This window comes from Amblyomma americanum, chromosome 9, assembly GCF_052857255.1.
Source record: "Amblyomma americanum isolate KBUSLIRL-KWMA chromosome 9, ASM5285725v1, whole genome shotgun sequence".
In the NCBI taxonomy this organism is placed as follows: Eukaryota; Metazoa; Arthropoda; class Arachnida; order Ixodida; family Ixodidae; genus Amblyomma; species Amblyomma americanum.
Genome location: NC_135505.1, coordinates 77,935,462 through 77,948,429, shown reverse-complemented (window position 1 = coordinate 77,948,429; position 12,968 = coordinate 77,935,462).

Genomic DNA, 12,968 nt, shown 5'->3' with positions numbered 1-12,968 from the left:
ACAGCGGCAGACGTGGAACGTCCTGCATTACCACGAGTGTCACGTGGAACATGATCGAATGGGAAGGATGGAAGCTGTATGAGAACTTTGTTATGGAATATTAGCATGGAACATAAGCGAGAAAAAAATGATCGTCAAAAGATTACTGTCGCATGTTTGCCTACATTATGGCGCATTTCCACTCTTCCAAGTTGCGCCGACACTCTACAACTATCGATATCTAATGAATGGTCAGACACGCAGAGCCACTACAATTCGATGCGCATCATTACTATCATAATCAGCCCAGCTAGGTTCACTGCTGGACAGTACCCTCTTTTAATGCTCTCTAATTATTCCTGCTTAATTGTTCCAGCCCCGGCCTGGCTATACCAGCAAATTTCTTCATCTCATCTCCGTAGTCTCATGCAAACCCACTCTTATGACTTCCAAGAGACGCTTGTGATTGTGATTTGTGATTGAGTGCTCCAGTTGCTCCAGTTCAGGGCTGCGCCTGTAGAGAAAAACGCGCGCTGCCCAGGGGCCGGTGTGATTGGTCCACTGTGTGCAAGCAAAAACTATATCGCCCATCCGACAGCCACCTTCGTTACGATGAAAGCATTGAAGAAAGCCGGAGAGCTTGCAGAGGGGTGAACGGGTGAAATCCACAATAGGTCTGATTGGTACGTTGAGTTTCTTCACTTTAGGAAGGCTGTATGCCACAGGTCTATTAGAGTCTATTAGAAGTATATAGACAGTGTATAGACTATTTTTGTGAGGGACCGCAGACCTGAATCAAAAAAGGGAATTAACTAGAAAATAGGAATGTGGTGAATGGCATTTGCACTGTTTTCCCAGATAACGAATGCAGTTTACAATAACGTAAAACCGCAGCAAATTCCGTTTGTTTGCACACACAGAAGCCTGGAAATGTCACGGTAAACGCCACATGTACACCGTTAATCTTTCATAAAGGAGAAGAGATTTTTTCTTCTACTAAATTCCGCAGGGCAACACCCCCTAATTCACCCTTATAGCCTTCACAACACTGCAAGGAACTACCGATAAGAGGTATAGGATATCCGGCATTTTGTCAAGCTTAAAGCAAAAATTAAGTTTAAAGCAAAATATCTTCTCCGTAGATCACATAGCGGATCGCAGAGTGAATGCTCAGTTGTAAAGAAAAAAAAAATAGCCCGTGATGATAGTTTGCCGAGACACATTGTACGCTAGGCTTGTTTGCCTGTTTTCTCTTTATCTCGGACAGTGCGCCGTTATGGCTGTTCGTTTGAAATGGCGGTCGAAGTTTGATGCTTTTGATCTCGCAGTCGTTTAGTGCCTTAAAACTGACCGCTGCTGCTAGGAGTCGGCTATCTCATCTTCGACGTCCTCTTTGCATGGTTGTTGCTATCGTAGTCGCCCAGTTGTTTCTGAATTTTGCTGCCACAGGTTGGCTACGTTAATAGTTTCGGTTTTAAGTCACTCTTTTTTCAGCCGTCAACGAGTGCGTCGGCACTGTCTACCAACCACGTGCCAACCTTTCCCTCGTTGCAAACTTTAATTTTTATTTTCAATATAGGTATAGCTTGCAGATCGACTTCAAGTATCCCGGGACTCTTATCAGCAGTGCCCATTGGTCCAGAATCAAAAAGACGTTATAACGTCATATTGTTGCTTGCTGGCAAATAATAAAGCTGTTGGTGAAATTTATAGCGGAAACCCTCAAGGTAGAGTAGATTTGTAATAAAGGAGTATTTACTCATTTACATCCACCCAAGCCAAGCCATACGGCTTCAAAGCAAAGCTACACAGCTTTTTCAGAAACTTCGCAGGTTAAGAAAAAAAAAGGAAAGTACTGATATGGTAAAGCGCCTCGACCATCTGCTGTTCTTTTTTCTTTTCTGCTGTATGTGTGCTGTTGCGGTAGTAACATTTTACAAGCAACATTTCTAAGTATAAAAAGAGGAACGCGGCAGTCGCGACCACAAGTACGCTGCTTTTGTCTTATTTCGTGCGCCTGGGATGATTGGCCATTCAGAGTGCAGGCTGGGATGGAAGGGCAGTCAAATATTCCTAGTTCGTTAGGTCTTCGTGCTCGAGTCTGGTTACCGATATTGGAAAGAGTTCACCCGCTTCACCCACTGCGTTCCCCTCGGATACGTGCGGTGGCCTCTTCTCTATCAATGTTTTGGATGAGCAGAGGCTGGGCGAGCAGCCGCAAAAACTGTGACGAAGGCACCGCTGCGCCTTGTGCCCGTACTCCACCGATCACAAGTAATCCGAGGTTTGGCACCGCATTGCGCTTTGCTACTGATTTCTTTTATGCGACGCGAACTGCGGTGGCGTTAGTCTGAAGCAAAATAAACCAATGCTTAGCGCTCTTAGGTGCACGGCTCTATATACATACTCCCGCGGTACCAACCGTTTTCAAGCATTTCGCTTCTCTAAACAAGAGGAGGAGTGTGAAAACACGCAAATACGCTGGTAAATATTTTTGCATACTTTCGCATTCCGCCGCAAAGGAGTCGTACCTTTTGTCTTCCTTCGAAACCGACAAATGATTGAAGCTGGGTTTATACGGATGCGACGATTCACGTCTTTAGAGAGACGCATCGACCAGCACTAATGACAACCCACAAGAAACAGAAAACTGAAACGAGAAACTGAAGTGGTAAATAAGGACCTGGAGTTACAGGTGCTTCACAGAACGGCACCACTAGCGTCGCTGGGTATTGAAGCGAATCGGAGAACCCCCGCGGTGGTTCATTGGTTAGCGCGTTCGGCTACTGATCCGGAGTACCCGTGTTCGAACCCGACTTCGGCGGCTGCGTTTTTGTGGAGGAAAAACGCTAAGGCGCCCGTGTGCTGTGCGATGTCAGTGCACGTTAAAGATCCCCAGGTGGTCGAAATTATTCCGAAGCCCTCAACCACGGCGCCTATTTCTTCCTTTCTTCTCTCACTCCCTCCCTTATCCCCTCCCATACAGTGCGATTCAGGTGTCCAACGATATATGAGACAGATACTGCTCCATTTCCTTTCCCCAAAAACCAATTATTATTATTAGCCCTCCACTACAGCACCACTTTCTTCTTTCATCTCCTCCTTTATTCTTTCCATTACGGCGCGGTTAAGGTGTCCGCCGAGATGTGAGACAGATACAGCGCCATTTGCTTTCCTCAGAGACCAGTTTTAATGGGCGAATAGTGCATTCCCATCTTCGAATTCCCCGTCACTGCGAAGTCTGTACAAGGCAAAGAACTTAAATGCCGACTTATTTCGGGCGTTTTCTGAGCATCAATACATGTACGTACGTCATTTTGTCATTTTACCTCATATGTAATGACAAAGAAAAGAAATGCGTTTTAACTGATTATCAAAGCTTCATAATGCTGCTTCACGGCAGTGGCCCCTGGGCCAACTGGCTGCAGTACTCTTCTTCCGCAGCCATGTCGACGCTGCTACATATAGCTGAACGGCCTCATATGATGTTTTTACGAAGCAATGGTCATTTCACTGCTCCTCTTTTGTGCCGCCTATTAGGCTGTCTTGCGCACCGTGTCAATTCGCCTCCTTCAATTTAATCAGGCACACATTGACCCACACGTACGAGCGGCCTTTCGTGTGCGAGGAATGCGGGAAGCGCTTCAGACGGTGACACCATCACATCAGCCACCAGAGTGTCCACTCAGGGTAGAAACCATTACGAGTGTGGTGACTGCGCAGTTGGCTTCAACCGATATTCCGCCCGGAAGCGCCACCGCAAAATGAAGCACTCTACTGGTGGCAGGTCTTCGTCATTCGTTCGTCCTCGCTGCGAAAAGAGTTTTTCCCGGAAGGACAGCCTTCAAGCACACCTGCAAAGGCACCCAGAGGAGAGACGCCAATCCACGTTGCATGCCGTTCCGGAACAGGTTCCCGAACCACAGCCAAGCGACGAAGTATGAAAGTGGACATTGCAGCCTGCAGCCAGAGGGCCGCTGGCATCTGCAAAGGAAGCACCGTGATATGGGCTTATATTCCATCCAAAATCATTGACGCTATACACGTGTGCTTCCTCTGCGGTTCGACTGAAAAATACGAACCACAATACAACGACCAGCAATGAAGACGGAGATATGTGGGCAGCTGAAAGAAATGCAGTGCAGAAGTGTTTTGGTTCGAAAGCCGGTACGAACGAAATAAAGAAAAAGGCAACAAACAGCAGCATGAAGCCCTGCATTTTTCTTGCCTCGTACATGAAGTAATTCTGTACGAGTAGAAAGCATGTCGAAGCCCTGCGCTGCTGGAGCTGAACTAAACAGGTTGAAATTTGAGTTTAAATCGCTAGCAGGAACAGCGAAACTTTCTTACTTTTCTTCACTTGGAGACAGGCTGGCACAGGATTCGAAGCAATTCTGGAAACATGTTCGCAGTCGCGGCAAAGATGACTGCTCGGTACCAACGATAAAAAGTGGTGATACGCTCATTGAAGACGACGCATGTAAGGCTGACACCTTAAGTAAATATTTTTTGTCGGTATTTACTTCATCCCACTCGCGAGCTTTACAGATTCCAGCAAGTGCTGATCTGATGCCAGAAGTTATCTTTAGTACAGCAGGAATTCGCAAGTTATTGCGCAATGTGAACCCGTCGGTTGCAAGCGGCCCAGATGATTTACCAGCAGCAGTTATCAAAAATTGCGCTGATACATTGTCATTGTATTTTACACGATAATTTGAAGAGAGTTTGCAAGAAGGCACTCGGCCGAAAGACTGGAAATTGGCTCGCGTTGTGCCTATCCATAAAAGTGGACCGAGAAATTTGGTAGAAAACTATAGGCCAGTGTCTCTAACAAGTATAGCTTGCAAGACAATGGAGCATGTAATTTACAGTTCTATCATGTCGCACCTCGTTAAACACAATTTGCTTAACCCTGCTCAGCACGGATTTCGCCAAGGTTTGTCTTGCTCTACACAGTTGGTTGAGTTTACTTATGATATCGCAGTTGCTATTGATAAACAGAAAGTTATTGATTGCATTTTTTTGGACTTCCAGAAGGCATTTGATATTGTTGCGCATGATCTCCTTGTTTCTAAATTAGGCAGCTACAATTTGAATGAAAGAGTCATTGTATGGATCTCTGAATACCTATCCCTACGGCAGCAGTGTGTAGTTGTTGGTGGTCGCTCCTCAAACTATGGTTCTGTCACTTCAGGCGTCCCCCAGGGCTCTGTTCTGGGGCCACTTCTTTTTTTGTTGTATATAAATGATATTAATGCTGATGTTACTTCTTCGTTCAGAATGTTCGCAGACGACTGCGTGATTTATAGAATTATAGATAGTTCACTTGATGTGCAAAGCCTGCAAAACGACTTAGATAAGATTGCCATGTGGTGTAATGATTGGGACATGACTTTGAATACTAAAAAGTGTGTACACGTCATCGTTTCGAGGAAGCGTTCCTACCCTGCTTATATCTACACTATAAACCATGCGGCCTTGAAAAATGAACAGAATTTTAAATACTTAGGCGTTTATCTTACTGCTGACCTGAGGTGGTCAAAGCATGTTAATTACGTCGTAAAGAAAGCTGCTGGTATATTAGGTTTGTTAAGAAGGAATTTCAGCCACCTTCCACAGCACCTCAAAGAACAGCTATATTTTACTCGCGTCCGCACAGTACTCGAATATGCATCAGTGTGCTGGGACCCGCACACACAAGAACTTATTGACAAATTGGAAAAAATTCAAAATAGGGCAGTCCGCTTTGTACTTGGAAACTATTCCAGGACACTTAGTGTCTCGGAAAGCAAAAGGAATCTTCAGTGGCCAGAACTTAAAACTCGAAGAAGAAACCTGAGATTAAAATTTTTGCATAACATTTTCTATTCCAAGACTGGCATAGACGGATCAAAATATTTGAAGCCGCCTTTCTATGTCTCGAAGCGAAGGGACCACAATTTAAAGCTTCATGAATTTCCTTTTAAAGGTGACGTACTCCGTTATTCGTTTTTTTTGCGAACAGTTCGTGAATGGAATGCTTTGCCGCCACATATTGTTAATGTTCTACATAATGATGCCTTTTTTCACGCGTTAAGTGCATGATTTTTTGTTTTTTGAATGTGAAAGTGCCCCCCTGCTGTAATGCTGAAAGGCGATGCAGGTACCAAATAAATAAAAATAAATAAATATAGAGGCGTGAGGAAAGGCGGGCAGACCCCAGAAGCGATGCCGGTATCCTCAGCACCACAATCTGGCGGAGGGTGCAAATTTTCGAGAAAAACGCACAGTGCACACTCATCAAGACGGTGGCCTCAATACGGCGGCCTGCACTGCAGGCTCGAAAAAATTTGTGTGACCTCCTTCTACTGCATTGCCCTGTGGGCAAGTGCATGTACATAAATAAATTCTGATTCAGGGTTCAGTCCTAAGGCTTCCCTGCTGGCACGCTCAGCCGTAAGCTCTCGTAATAATCTGAGGCGTTGTTGTTGCCTCAAAAGCGATGGCACACACCTACGGTAGGGGATTGGCCAGAGGCGTTGTTCAAGCTCTTACTTGTCTTCGTCGTCTTCTGACTGGGATCGCATTCTCTGACGCCGATCTAGTCCGTTACGATACCTCCCCGCTGAAAAAGGAGCCATCCTGACGACTTCCGATGCGGTAGGAACGAGCTGGTCATGGTACAGTTTCAGGCTCTCAACGTGGACAGGTTCACGGTCGCGGCAACGAGGTTACTAAGAAGTTGCGATGCGCTCAACAATATTGTTCAGTTGGGAGATTTCTTGAATAACACGGTAACGGCCGTGGTAACGGGATGCAGGATCGTTGTTAAACCAATATATACAGAGGGGATCGAGAGACAAAGGGGGTAATCATGTAGATAAGGGGGGGGACAGAGTCGTTGGGTTCTCTGATATTTGTCCTCCATGGCTTCAGTTCCAAGGTTTTCAGATGAAACGCTCAGCCATGGACTCTCCGTGATTGTTCTTGTTCTCTGCCTCACAACCCCCTCTGAGGCAATGCTCCAGCTTCTAGTTCGTCGTCTTTAAACTAGCATCGCGTTATGTGTTGGTATGGTATATTAAAGAATAATTACACACAAATAAACCTCCCTGCCTATCCTCCTCCTCTTCCAGACAAATATGGGCTTGTAAAAACAACCGCTCTGAAAAGCGTAACTTCATGCGCTTTGTTCCTGTCTACAGGACGGGATTGAAATTCACGGGATTTCGTCTGACCAGTAGACCCCAGAGCGCGCAAAGCTCCTGTAGTCCGAAGAAGACCAACTTGATAATAAAGTTCCTGTTTCCGGCAAAGTGTTATGTTATGTTAGCAGTTGTCATGCACTTTTTGTTTTCGAAAATTATTCTTGATAATGTTTTTGTTCGTCGTGACATGGTGATGCCATGTTCGGTTTTGTAATCGCGTTACTCTGTGCTGAAATTAAATGCGACACTGTTTTTGTAGTAGTTGTAGGGGGTTTTCTTAATATAATAATAATAAGGATGGAAAAGATATTTGCTAGCCCCGGCATCTGCCATCGATACTGAAGCACCGGAGCTGGGGCAGCGGAAATAAATGATACCTGGCAGAATCGAGAAATTAAAAGAACTAGAGGTGAGGGAACAGGAAAAGAGGATAGGGGGAGAGGTAATATTGTCACGTAGTGGTGACGGCAGTCGAAGCAGCGATGAAGACGACGGACAAAGGGGTCTTCTAAAAGAAAACTGTTTATTGGGCTGACTTGCACCCAAAATGGACTGAATCACTCGTCGGCGGCGAATCGACTAGCGTGCTCGGCGGTCGTCGAACAGAATGCCCGCCGCTGTCGGCCGTGCTGAGTTTAAAGCTGATAGTGAACTTTCGAGATATAGCGTGCAAATTTACCAGAACATGCCGGAGCAACGTAGACTCATCTCTGCCTGGCTGCTATATATCGAGATAAATCTAGTCGCGTCTTACGTTGCAAACAAAGCGGTAAAGTGGTGTGGTGGCAGATTTGAAAAACCAACAAATACTGCAAATATTCGCGGCATTACTCCCCTCTCAAAGAAGCATCTACCTGATGCAATAAAACAAATAATGCGACTACTAAGAGAACCATGCACCTTGCGAAAATAGAGCATATAAATGCAGCGGCCTTTAGCGCGCACAATACGGCTTCAGACGGACTACATGGACAGCTTCTGGTCGTACGTGGCGTCGCTGGGATGTAGTCATTGCGTCAGGGATTACTTCATACTCCAGTTCACCTAGCTGACGAAGAATCTTGTACGGGCCGAAAAAGCGGCGCAGAAGCTTTTCACTCAATGCACGGCGGCGAATGGGCGTTCACACCCAGACTTGGTCTCCTGGCTTGTATTCCGCGTTGCGTCTTCGTAGGTTGTAGCGTCTGGCGTCGGACCGTTGCTGATCTTTGATCCGTAATCGGGCAAGCCTGCGAGCTTCTGCGCGTTGAAGGTAGGCGGCAACGTCGACGTTCTCTTCTTCTGTAACGTTGGGTAGCATGGCGTCTAGCGGGGTCGTGACCTCCCTGCCATGGACGAGCCTAAAAGGTGTCATCTGGGTGGTCTCCTGCACTGAGGTGTTGTAGGCGAAGACGACGTAAGGCAGGATGACATCCCAGGTTTTGTGTTCGGTATCGACATACATGGCGAGCATATCGGCGATGATTTTGTTCAGGCGTTCGGTCAGTCCGTTGGTCTGCGGATGGTATGCAGTTGTCCTCCGGTGGCTGGTTTGGCTGTAACGCTGGACGGCTTGCGTTAGTTCCGCCGTCAATGCTGTTCCTCTGTCCGTGATGAGCACATCGGGGGCGCTGTGTCGAAGAAGAATGCACTCCACGAAAAATTTGGCGACTTCTGCTGCTGTTCCGTTCGGTAGGGCTTTCGCCTCGGCGTAGCGGGTCAGGTAGTCGGTCGCTATGATGATCTACTTATTTCCAGATGTTGACGTTGCAAAAGGGCCAAGAAAGTCCATGCCGATCTGCTGAAAGGGCCTTGAGCGAGGTTCAATGGGGTTCAGAAATCCTGCTGAGCGTGTGGGAGGGGTCTTTCGTTGCTGACAATCTCGGCAGGTTTTCGCATAGTATGCGACATCGGCAGACAGTCGGGGCCAGTAATACTTGTCTTGAATGCGGTGGAGGGTGCGAGTAAACCCGAGATATCCAGCTGTCTGCTCATCGTGTGAAGCCCGTAGAACTTCTTCGCGGAGACAAGCAGGTACAACAAGGAGGTAGGTTGTTTTGCTCGCTGTAAATTTCTTCACAGGGACCTCATTCTGCACACAGAAGGAAGACAGTCCTCGCTTGAATGAAGCGAGGGCTGAAGAAACCTTGCCTTCCAGGTACTCGATGAGGCCTTCTAGGTCGGGGTCCGAGCGTTGCTGCTGAGCAAAAGAGCTGGGGCTGATGGGTCCCAGGAAGGCGTCCTCATCGTCGTCCGGTGGCGGTGTATCTACAGGGGCTCGTGAGAGGCAATCGGCGTAAGAGTGCTTGCGTCCGGACTTGTAAACGACGGTGACGTCTTACTCCAAGAGACGCAGACTCCATCGAGCGAGTCAGCCAGAGGGGTCCTTCAAATTGACAAGGCAGCACAGCGCGTGGTTGTCGCTGACCACCTTGAACGGTCGTCCGTAGACGAAGGGTCGGAATTGCGACGTAGCCCAGATGATGGCAAGGCACACCTTCTCAGTTGTCGAGTAGTTAGCCTCGGCCTTGGATAGGGAACGGCTAACGTATGCGATGACTTTCTCCTGCCTGTCACTTTTTTGAACGAGGACGGTGCCAAGGCCCACGCTGCTTGCGTCGGTATGAACTTCAGTATCGGCGTTTTCATCAAAATGCGCAAGGATCAATGGGGACTGTAAACTACGCTGAAGTTCCTTGAAGGCTTCTGTTTGCGAAGCTTCCAATTTAAACGGCACGTCTGCCTTCGTTAGTTGGGTCAGGGGCTCGGCGATGCGCGAGAAGTTTTTCACAAATCGTCGGTAATATGCGCACAGTCCGAGAAATCTGCGCACTGCTTTCTTATCGGACGGCGGTGGAAACTGTTCAATAGCAGCTGTTTTCTGCGGGTCTGGGCGTACTCCCTCCTTGCTAACGATGTGTCCTAGAAACAGCAGCTCTTCGTAGGCAAAGTGATATTTCTCTGCTTTCAAGGTTAGGCCAGACGACTTGATTGCGTCTAGTACTGTTCGAAGTCTTTTCAGGTGCTCTTCAAAGTTCGAGGCGAAGACAACGACGTCATCTAAAGAAACCAGACAAATTTTTACTTCACACCGGTCAGCACGGTATCCACTACTCGCTGAAAACGTCGCTGGCGCGGAACAGAAACCAAATGGCATCACCTTGAACTCAAACAGGCCACCCGGAGAGATGAATGCTGTCTTCTCGCGATCTCTTTCGTCGACCTCAGTTAGCCAGTAGCCGCTCTTGAGGTCCATCGATGAGATATATTTGGCGTTGCAGAGGCGGTACAGTGCGTCCAGTGCGGATCTGGTCTTGTCTGTTCCGGTGCAGAGCTGGGCTGACGTCGAAAGTGGGCGAGTTCTCTCAGTTAGGCGAATCTTCTGCGGAGGGTTCGGAGAGGGCGAAGGAGTCTCGTACGTCAGATATTTTATCAAAGAAAGCAATCGTCGTTCCTCTGTTAATGTGCCGGTATTCTTCGCTGAAGTTAGTCAGCAGTACTTCGGCCTGGCCATTGCGGAAATGTGCGATGCTTCTTACGATGCTGATTCCTCGGTCTAGAAGCAACTGCATGTTCCCCTCGATGATGGCTTCAGCGTTAATGGCTTTCGAGGCGCCTACGGTCACGACAACGCTTGATCGGGGTGGCACGCTAACTTCTTCCTCCAGGAAACACAGGGAAACGTTATTTTCTCCAGTTTTCATCGAAGCGATGGCTTCGTCCGTCGAAAGCGTGATCAGCTTGGATCGCAGGTCGATGATTGCCTGATGTTCGTTAAGGAAATCTATACCCAAGATCACTTCGCGGGAGCATTGCTGTAGCACAACAAAGGTCGCAGGATAGGTATGTCCTTTGACAGTCACTCGTGCTGTGCATCGTCCTGATGGCGTAATGAGGTGGCCCCCTGCGGTGCGAATTTGTGGACCGTCCCAAACCGTTGTGACTTTTCTCAGCTGCGCAGCAAATGTTCCATTCATCACCGAGTAATCGGTTCCTGTGGCAACTAGAGCGGTAACTTTCCGGCCGTCGATAGTCACTTCTAAGTCGGAGGTCCTGGCTCTTGCATTGCATGTCGCTCTCGGCGTCGGGTCACGGCTTCCTCGTGTATGCGAGTCGCAGGTGTGGCGTGTGGTCGAAGCTTTTCTGGGAGGCGTCGTCGTTTTGAAGGCAGTTTGCGTCGTGGTCGGGGTTGTCATTGTGTGCGGCGTCGGTGCAGCGAGTGTCGGTTCTTCAAGCGGCGTCGCGGGTGCAGCGAGCGTCTTCAAGGGGCGTGGTTGGTGGAGGATCTTCGGCGTTTCGCTGGTGAGCAACCTCACCACCAGAGGTTGCTGCCTTTAGTTTCCATTACGGTGGCTGGGAGATCTTACTCGTACCGCGACTGCGTAGATGCGGCATGGCGACGCAAAGCGCGAGGTTTACGGTGATGGTGAGCGCGAAAAGCGGTTCGGCGTGTACTCCTCTCTACGCAGGCACTCGTCGATTTCCTGCGGACGTTCTCCGAAGCGTGGTCGTGGGGCGTTAACGGCAAATCCTTGAAATACGTCGGTACGGGCAGTGACGAAGAATATGGCCGGCCTCAGCGCAATGGAAGCACAACGGCCGGTTGTCGGAAGTCCTCCAGGCGTCGCATTTCCTGGGGCTTGAGCGTCGGTCATAGGTTGGGCGGGCGGGGGCTGGGAGGCTGCGTTTTGGAACAAGTGGCTCATCTCGGGGTGGACGTAGGGGTTGTCGTTGGGGCTGAGCAGTCCTTACTGCTGCGGCATAGGTTTTTGGCGGCTGGCGGACGAGGCTGCCAAATAGTTGTTATTTCACGCCGTGCATTAAAAACTGAGCTTTCTTTTCCTCGGTCATCTCGGGGTCGGCGGGGCGAAATAGGCGCTTCATCTCCTCGACGTAACCGCGGACGGGCTCATTCGCAAGCTGGATCCTGGACCCGAGGAGTCGTTCGGCACTTTCTTTCCTCACGACACTGGCGAATACCTTTATAGCACCCTCTCTTGGGTGGCGTTGACAACCCGGCTAGCGCGCGCCACCCTGCGAAGAGAATAAAGACGGCACCTGGTCGTGGCTCGTGCAGCCACGGCTGGCAGTTCTGTTCTGTTCTGTTCGATCTCCAAGTTAACTGGACCCCTTTCCTTCCCTCTTCCAATCTATCAGACTACATACTATTTCCACTGCTTTTCCCGTCAAAAATTTCCTGTATCCAGTAATTAACCGCCTGTGTCTTGGCCACTCCCCCGTAGTGGGTATGTGCCAGCAACGTCTGAGGCCTTCCTTCCTTCCTTCCTTCCTTCCTTCCTTCCTTCCTTCCTTCCTTCCTTCCTTCCTTCCTTCCTTCCTTCCTTCCTTCCTTCCTTCCTTCCTTCCTTCCTTCCTTCCTTCCTTCCTTCCTTCCTTCCTTCCTTCCTTCCTTCCTTCCTTCCTTCCTTCCTTCCTTCCTTCCTTCCTTCCTTCCTTCCTTCCTTCCTTCCTTCCTTCCTTCCTTCCTTCCTTCCTTCCTTCCTTCCTTCCTTCCTTCCTTCCTTCCTTCCTTCCTTCCTTCCTTCCTTCCTTCCTTCCTTCCTTCCTTCTGTTCTGGTGTCAGCTCGTAGCAGTGGTCTCGTTTCCTTCGCTCCTGAGGCGTTAAGCCTACATTGGTGACCAAGGACGAGCAGTGACCGATCCCGCAACATCCACGCAGCAGGATTCGCGTCCGCAGGACGTCTCGTCGCTGCAGCTTCGCCTTCCACCTTTCTGGCCCCAGAACCCGCAAGTTTGGTTCTACCAGGTTGAGGCGCAAATTTGCCTAGCCCACATCACGTCGGATACGACGCGCTACTACCA